The sequence below is a fragment of the Phragmites australis genome, chromosome 5 (genome assembly GCF_958298935.1).
Source record: "Phragmites australis chromosome 5, lpPhrAust1.1, whole genome shotgun sequence".
Classification (NCBI taxonomy): domain Eukaryota; kingdom Viridiplantae; phylum Streptophyta; class Magnoliopsida; order Poales; family Poaceae; genus Phragmites; species Phragmites australis.
The window spans coordinates 17,986,564-17,995,000 of NC_084925.1; positions in this window are offsets into that span (position 1 = coordinate 17,986,564).

The following is an 8,437-nucleotide window of genomic DNA, read 5'->3' on the forward strand; positions in this document are numbered from 1 at the left end:
GAATTATGCCATCAAGCGCATTGTCAATCACCATCCTTACAATGATATGATTGAGTTGCTGCACCAAGCGCATGAAGCTGAGTGCTGAGTTAGTGAAGATGCAAAGTTTACTGCCCGTTCATGTTTTTCAACAAGCGTGGGACAGCCATACAACATAAGTCAGCCAAACAAGAGTATTCAGTCTGGAAACAATTCAACAATGCGCATTTTAGCAAGTAAGAAGCCTGAGAGTACTCTACCATCGACACATTGCCCAACGATGCCTGCTGGTAGCGCAACCTATTCTATGGGGTCAACAGGGCGTTCACATGACTTGGTTTTCCATAAGTGCAAAGGAGTTGGCCTTTTTCAAGAAGATTACCCAAATACAAAGGTTATGCTTATTATAGATGATGGGTATGTTTCTGCTACTGATGATGAGTTATTTGATGCAACACTAGTTTTGCATACTGATGAGATAGAGCAATGTGAGTGTGATCCAGACTTTCCTAACCCTGAGCAGTATTCCATTGTTTGCACACCCAAAGTGCTTAGTGTGATGCCATCACCGTCACTCGAACAACAGTGCAATTTGTTTTAGACTTGGGCAAAGCGTGATAACGGCAAGGTGTGCAAAGTTATTATTGATGGAGGTAGTTGTCACAATTTGGCCAACAAAGACATGTGCAATAAGTTGGGTTTGAAGTATTTGCCACATCCATAGCTGTATCATGTGCAATGGTTGAGCGATAAAGAGGAAGTGAAGGTGACCTATATGGTGCGTGTGACATTTACTATTGGGAATTGGGAAATACACCAACACTGTGGATTGCGATGTTATGCCTATGACGGTCTGTTACTTGCTATTGGGACAACCATGGCAATATGACTGTTCTGCTATTCGTGATGGGCTTACCAATTGCTATACATTCCTGTTGAACAATAAGGAGATCATCTTGAAGCCGCTTATACCACAACAGATTGTGAATTCTTCAATGCAGAAAATTGAGGTGCACGTCGAGAGTGAGAAAGAGCGAGAGAAATATAGAGTGACTCCACCTTCAGTGAGTGAGCGCCACAAGCCAAAGCTGACTAGTACAAAGAAAAGTGAGGGAGAGAAGAATTTAGTAATGCTAGCCACCAAATCAGAGATGAGAGAATTCAGCAAGGATCTTAATTTGGTGCACTTTGTACTGCTGTACAAAGATGCATTACTTTTGACTAACGACATGACTTCTCTAACTAGTGGTGTTTCTTATATTTTCAGGAATTCAGCGATGTGTTTCCAATGGAGGTGCCCGCTGGTTTACCACTGATCAGAGGGATAGAGCATCAAATTGATTGGATTCCAGGCGCGATGCTACCTAATCGACCACCGTACTGTACCAACACCAAGGAAACGAAAGAAATTCAGAAACAAGTGTAATAGCTTCTCTCCAAAGGGTACGTTCATGAAAGCTTAAGCTCTTGTGTTGTTCCTGTTATTTTGGTTCCTAAGAAAGATGGTACATGGCGCATGTTCTTACATTGTAGAGTGATTAATAATATCACTATTCAATATCGTCACCCTATACCTCACTTAGATGACATGTTAGACGAATTGAGTGGTGCTGTTATTTTCTCTAAAATTGATTTGTTTAGTGGTTACCATCAGATTAGGATGAAAGAAGGGGATGAGTGGAAAATAGCCTTTAAAACAAAATTTGGTTTGTATGAGTGGTTAGTCATGCCGTTTGGTTTAACCAATGCGCCTAGTACTTTCATGTTTTAAGATATTTCATTGGTAAATTCATAGTTGTATACTTTCATGATATTTTGATTTACAGTCGTACTGAACCTGAACATATTGATCATATTCGTCAAGTGCTAGAAGTCTTACGTGATGCAAAGCTGTTTGGTAACTTAGAAAAATGCACTTTTTGCAAAGATTGTGTGATATTTCTAGAATATGTGGTTTCAGCACAGGAAGTAGAAATAGTTGAATTTAAAATTGAAGATATTAAAAATTAGCATACACCTGTGAATGTTAATCAAATCCGGAGCTTTCATGGTCTCGCTGATTTTTATCGGCACTTTGTTAAAGATTTTAGCACCATCGTTGCCCCTTTGAATGAATTAACTAAAAAGAATGTTGAATTTCATTGGGGGGAAGCGCAACAAGCTGCTTTTGATGAGCTTAAGAAATGATGAACTGAGGCACCGTTACTTGTTTTACCTGATTTCACTAAGATTTTTGAAATTGAATGTGATGCTAGTGGAATTGGTATTGGTGCTGTTTTACTACAAGAGGGCAGACCGGAAGCATACTTCAGTGAGAAACTGAAAGGTGCCCAATTGAATTATCCGGTCTATGATAAGGAGCTTTATGCGTTAGTGCAAGTGTTAGAAGTCTGGCAACATTATTTATGGCATAAGGAGTTTATTATACATTCTAACCATGAATCCTTAAAATATTTGCAAGGTCAATCTAAACTGAACCATCGTCATGCTAAGTGGGTTGAATTCATTGAGTCATTTCCTTACATTGTAAGATTTAAGAAGGGAAACGAAAGTGTGGTTGCTGATGCTCTTTCTAGGAAAAATGTGCTTTTAAATCTTTTAGATGTGCAAGTTCGTGGTTTAGAGAGTTTGCGTGATTTATATGCGAATGACCATGATTTCACTATTCCCTATGTGCACTGCAAGGAGTGAAAAGGATGGGAAAAATATCACTTACATGATGGATTTTTGTTTCTGCTAACAAAATATGCGTTCCAGAATTGTTTGTATGTTTGCTCTTGCTACAGGAATCTTATGCAGGTGGATTTATGGGGCATTTTGGACGTGAGAAGACATTGTCTATGCTGAGTGACCATTTTTTTTTTGGCCTAAGATGAGGCGTGACGTGGAAAGGCATGCGCAACGATGTATTACTTGCCACAAGGACAAATCGAAGTTAAATCCACACGGGTTATATACTCCTCTACCTATTCCCAATGCTTCATGGGAGGATATTAGTATGTATTTTGTTTTAGGATTTCCTAGAACTAAGAGGCGGAGAGATTCTGTCTTTGTTGTTGTGGATCAATTTTCGGAGATGGCACACTTCATTTCATGCCACAAGAGTGACTATGCATCGCATGTTGCTAACTTGTTTTTCAGGGAGATCGTGAGGTTGCATGGTGTGCCATGTACCATTGTGTTGGATCATGATGTGAAGTTCATGAGCTACTTCTGGAAGATACTTTGGGGTAAGTTCGGGACGAAGTTGTTATTCAGCACAACTTGTCATCCTCAAACTAATGGTTAAATGGAGGTGGTGAACTGCACACTTTCAGCACTTCTAAGGACCATAATCAATAAGGATCTAAAAGAGTGGGAGGACTGTTTGCCGCACATAGAATTCACTTATAACCGGGATGTGCACTCCACTACTCAGATGTGTCCTTTTGAGGTGGTGTTTGGTTTTAAACCGATTATGCTGCTTGATTTGTTGCCACTTCCAAGTCAACACCAAGTAAATATGGAAGCGTCAAAGCGAGCTGACTATGTCAAGAAATTGCATTTGAAAACAAAAGAAGAAATCAAGAAGAAGGCGAAGTACAATGCTGAGAAAACAAAAAAGAAAAAGAAAGAAGGTGATTTAGTGTGGTTACATTACCGCAAAGATCATTTTCCAGAACGACGCAAGTCAAAGCTACTGTGAAGAGGAGATGGATCGTTTAAAGTATTACAGCGAATCAATGACAATGGATACAAGATTGAGCTTCCGAGAGATGAGTACGGTGTGAGCTCTACATTCAATGTTGCTGATTTATCACCATTTTTCGATGGTAATGATCTAGCGTCGAGGGCCACGCCTTTTCAAGAGGGGGGAGATGATGAGGGCAACCTTACGACACATTCTTCACTGCCACCTAATGATCAAGATATACGCATCGAGTTACCAACATGATCCATTACAAGAGCACGTGCCAAGAAAATACAAAATCAGATGAACTTGTTTCTTAATGACTATATCATTAATTTTAAGGAGAATTTTATACTACCCCAATCTTATAATTTACTTGTGCTTAGGTATTTGGATCAATACGATGCACAAGAGGAAGAAGAGCTGCATTGTTTATTGGCACAGACAAAGAAAAGCTGAGGCATGCGTGGGAGAAAACGGTTATCACGTGTCTAAAGGTCATATGCAGTTGTACATGGACTTTCCAAAGGCATTGGAGACTTCCCTTTCAAGTTATACACGGTATCAATCAAGGAGCAGCAAAATAGGAAAGATCGAATCTGACTCGGACTTGGTTTATTGTAGCCAAACAGACGTCGATTAAAAGTACCGTAAGTCTCTCATATGAAGTCGGATTGGGCTGTGTAAATACCCTTTGGAAAGCTTCTTTGATAACCTTTCCAACGGATCCAGCCCCATTGACAAATTCGTATCGAGTCGGTCTCAGTCATCAAAATAATATGTCAATCTTAGCTTAGGTTTCTTTTTTTATGTTGTAATGAGTCCAATTCGGTTTCCATAGTCCTAGGTAGTATATATAGTAGAATCCACGATCTATAGAGGACAGACCACTTTATGCATAAGATTGAAACACATCTATTGTCTATCGTTCTGCAATCCAAGGTCAGGTTGTCATTCGGCTAGGAACTGGGGACTTAGCAATCACCACTCGTGGTCTCCCAATGATCATCTACAGGTGTGGGTTGGGCATATTCCGAAGAGTTGAGGGTTTGTACATTGGTGCGAGTGTTTAGCTAGTGACATCGTCTACTTCACATCTTTTATCATCAGCTCTTCCCGAGAAGATCGAGCCGCCCCGTATTAGTGAATATTTGAGCTAACACAAATAATGGCACGTATTTCGCCTTAAGCTCGACTGGTATTGTGAGGAAAAGGGACCGGTGCATGTGTATATTGAGCTTCAGCCGATATGATCTTTGTGTATACTCGGAAGTCATGTCCTTATAGGGATCGCTATTGATTTTGGTTGGGTAAGTGTTTCCGAGTCGTAGCCGTTTTGTACATAAACCTAACGGATCACACACTTAATGGATTGAAACAAAACATACGGATTGGATTCTTATATGGGTTTAATTGGATTGTGATCCATGAGGAGTTAGAGTCCTAAAGAGCTTCCAATGTGGGAGCCCATTAGCGGGCTCTATATATATGAAGAGGCGTGGGGAGGGGCATAGGTGCTATCTCTTTAGCGTGAAGATCACTACATTGTGTCTAGCTGGTCGAGAACCTGCTCGGCTGGTCAATATACCTGCTCGACTAGTCATGGAGGATGACGTGACCAATCGGAGCTGGTTGAGGACGCGGCAGACCTGTTCGGTGGCTGGTTAAGGAACATGTCGAGGAGCTCGACTGCTGCCTAGAACTAGTCGAGTAGCGCGACTGCTATCTGAAGTTGGTCAAGGAGCACGGCTGGTGCTCGTAGATGGTTGAGGACAGCAACGCGCCCGCTCGAAGCTGGTTGGTGACACGCATGATGTTGGATGGGTCTACTTCTACTCTTCTTTCGCCGCACGCGTAGACTGGTAATGATCTATGATCTCCTACTTACATGGTTTTCTGGGTGCATACGGTAGAATTTTTTTATTTTCAGCTAGCGTAGCCTACCCGTTCCCCAACACATGGAAGTTTGAAGGAAGAAATTGAGCTGAATAATAGCCGCTGCCAACGCACAGCCCTAATCGATGAACATTGATCGCTCCACCTGTCTGTGGTATAAATAGGGCCCTAGACCCCTCCTCCAACACACACTGCCCTCATCCATAACCCTTACGCTAAGGAACCACCACCAGAGAGCCCAAGCCGAAGCTTGAATCCTATAGGGAAGAGCTCACATTAGCGCTACCACTCCGGCCGCGGGCATCACGACGTGTGGATTTGCATTAGAATAAAGTCACCGTTGTTCTGCGATCAACTTTCGCCGCTCACGTCATCTTCCATGCCGTGTAGCACCAGATCCGAGCCTATCCAATAGAGTGCCGCTGTGGGCAAAGCAATGCACCACCTCTTTCCGCTGGAACCGAGCCAGGTGAACATCCGCCGTTTCATTTGTGCTGAGCGATTGTGATTAGAAGAGCTCGATTCCCGTTCTGTTCATAAAATCTGAGCCACCCAATCCCTTTTCAGCGGCCTAGATTAGATTGACTTATTGTTGGTTTGGTTACTTGATCTTGACTGCTCGTTCTAGATCTAACAGCCTAAGTTTAATGAAGTTCGAAGCCCAGTAACCATGCCACGTGTGCGGCCATGTCAGCATGTGTGCCCATGTGTCAAGTTGAGCTCAGCCCTAGAGTTTGAGTGGCAGCACAGTCAATATTTTCCTTTTTGTTTTCCTTAATTTTTGGATGCTGTAAATGCCTGAATGATGCAATAAATAAATTTTCTTGCAGTAAAATAATTCTAATAATCCTGATAATTAGTAATTTTTGGTGTTAAATGTTTTTTCCTTCGTAAAATAGATCTATTAAATAATTTTAAGTGTTATTTTAATTATGATAAATAATGTAATTAGTTAATAATTTGATAATACTTTTACTAATATTTACCTTTAATAAAAATAAATGTTTAATAATTCTAGTTAATGTTTTTCCATGGTTTTAATAATGTTTTTAGTGCAAAAAATAAATCTAGTGAATATGATTTATTTTGAATAGTGTTTAAACATTATTTTTCTTTAGTAAAATAATTCAAAGAAATTCTAAAAAATTCTAAAAAAATATAGAAAATCCTAGATCGGTTCGAAAAACTCTAGAAAAGTCCTTATCACATAGTTTCACTATAATTAATCTTTTTGTCCTATTTTAATTTTCTAGAAGCCGTAACAGGTCAAAATTTCACCAAATATGCTGATCGGCTCGTTCACCAAAATTTCCAGAAAAATCAAATATGTTGTATGATGATGTTTGATGTGTGCTATTTATTTTGGTGTTTATTTTTGGTTTGCCTTTCTACTTATTTTTATGAGTAGACGCCAACGATTCGGAGGCGCAGGGAGGACTTCAAACCAAAACTTCGAAGACCCAACTAAGTATTGTGAAGGAAAGTTGTGTTCTTGACCATCTTGATCTCATTGTTTCAAATGTTTAGTTTTACAAACATGCATGCTAATAATATTGTTGGGTGTCCCAAAAGTTATGTTGTACTGTAGTTTTCCTTTAACATCCTTATCGCCATGGTTATGGTTTTTGTTATGGAAGGGTAGGTAATGCTTAGCCTTGCATTGGGATGGTGTTAATGATAATGGATGAACTGAATATGATAATGGTCCTATGCAAATATGATAAAAGATGGCATAATTTTGTAGCAACATGAAATAAGGATTTGAATCAGTGGTTTGGATGAGACTAGTACATGTTGTATAGTTGGGTTTGTGGTAGTCTTGATTAAATCTAAGAACCATGCTCACGGTCAAATGCAGCAAGGAACCCTCACATGATTAGAATTTGATAATATTATCAGTATGGTCAACTATGGTGGTAGGAACCATGATTGAGGTGTTGGTCAATCATGGTGGTAGGAACCATGGTTGATTTGGTAGTTGGTCAACCTTGGTGATAGGAGCCATGGTTAAGGTGCTTGGTTCGGTGAACCTTGGTTGATTTGGTAGTTGGTCAAGATGAAGACTACGCTTAGGATTCCACTATATTTGATTTTTTGACCCCCAAAGGTCTCTTGTAAAATGATTTATTCGATTGAGTTATGCATATTGTTATTTTATCATCAATGGAATCACTATGTCTTGGTATTGATTCCTAGGCTTATCACATAGATGAGATTGGTCATTTTTCTTAGACCAATCTCAACATCACCCACTATGGTCTTTAAGAGTTCGTAGTGATGTCCTTCGGATTAACCAATGTGCCAGCTATTTCATGAATGACCTAAATAAGGGATTCATGGAATACTTGGACAAGTTTGTGTTAGTATTCATTGATGATATCCTTGTCTACTCCAAGGATGAAGTGTAACATGACATGCACCTAACAATGGTGTTAGGAAAGCTCAAAGACCACCAGCTCTATGCCAAGTTAAGTAAATGCGAGTTTTGGTTGACCAAGGCACCATTCCTTGGACGCATCCTATCCACTGAAGGAGTTGCCATGGACTTGAGCAAGCTGAAGGATGTACTAAATTGGAAATCAACTACGAGTATCACTGAAGTTCAAAGTTTTCTCGGTTTATTGGGATATTACTCCCACTTTATAGAAGGATTCTCCAACATAGCCAAATGCCTCACTAAGCTATGGAAGAAGGAGAAGACATACAAGTGGATAGCTGCTTGTGACGTGAGCTTCCAAAGAGTTGAAGAAGAGATTAACCTCGTCCCCAGTGCTAGTATTGCTGGACATTTGAAGAGACTTTGATGTCTATTGTGATGCTTCACGCCAAGGACTTGGATGTGTCCTGATGCAAGATGGAAAAGTTGTGGCCTACGCCTCTAGACAATATAGA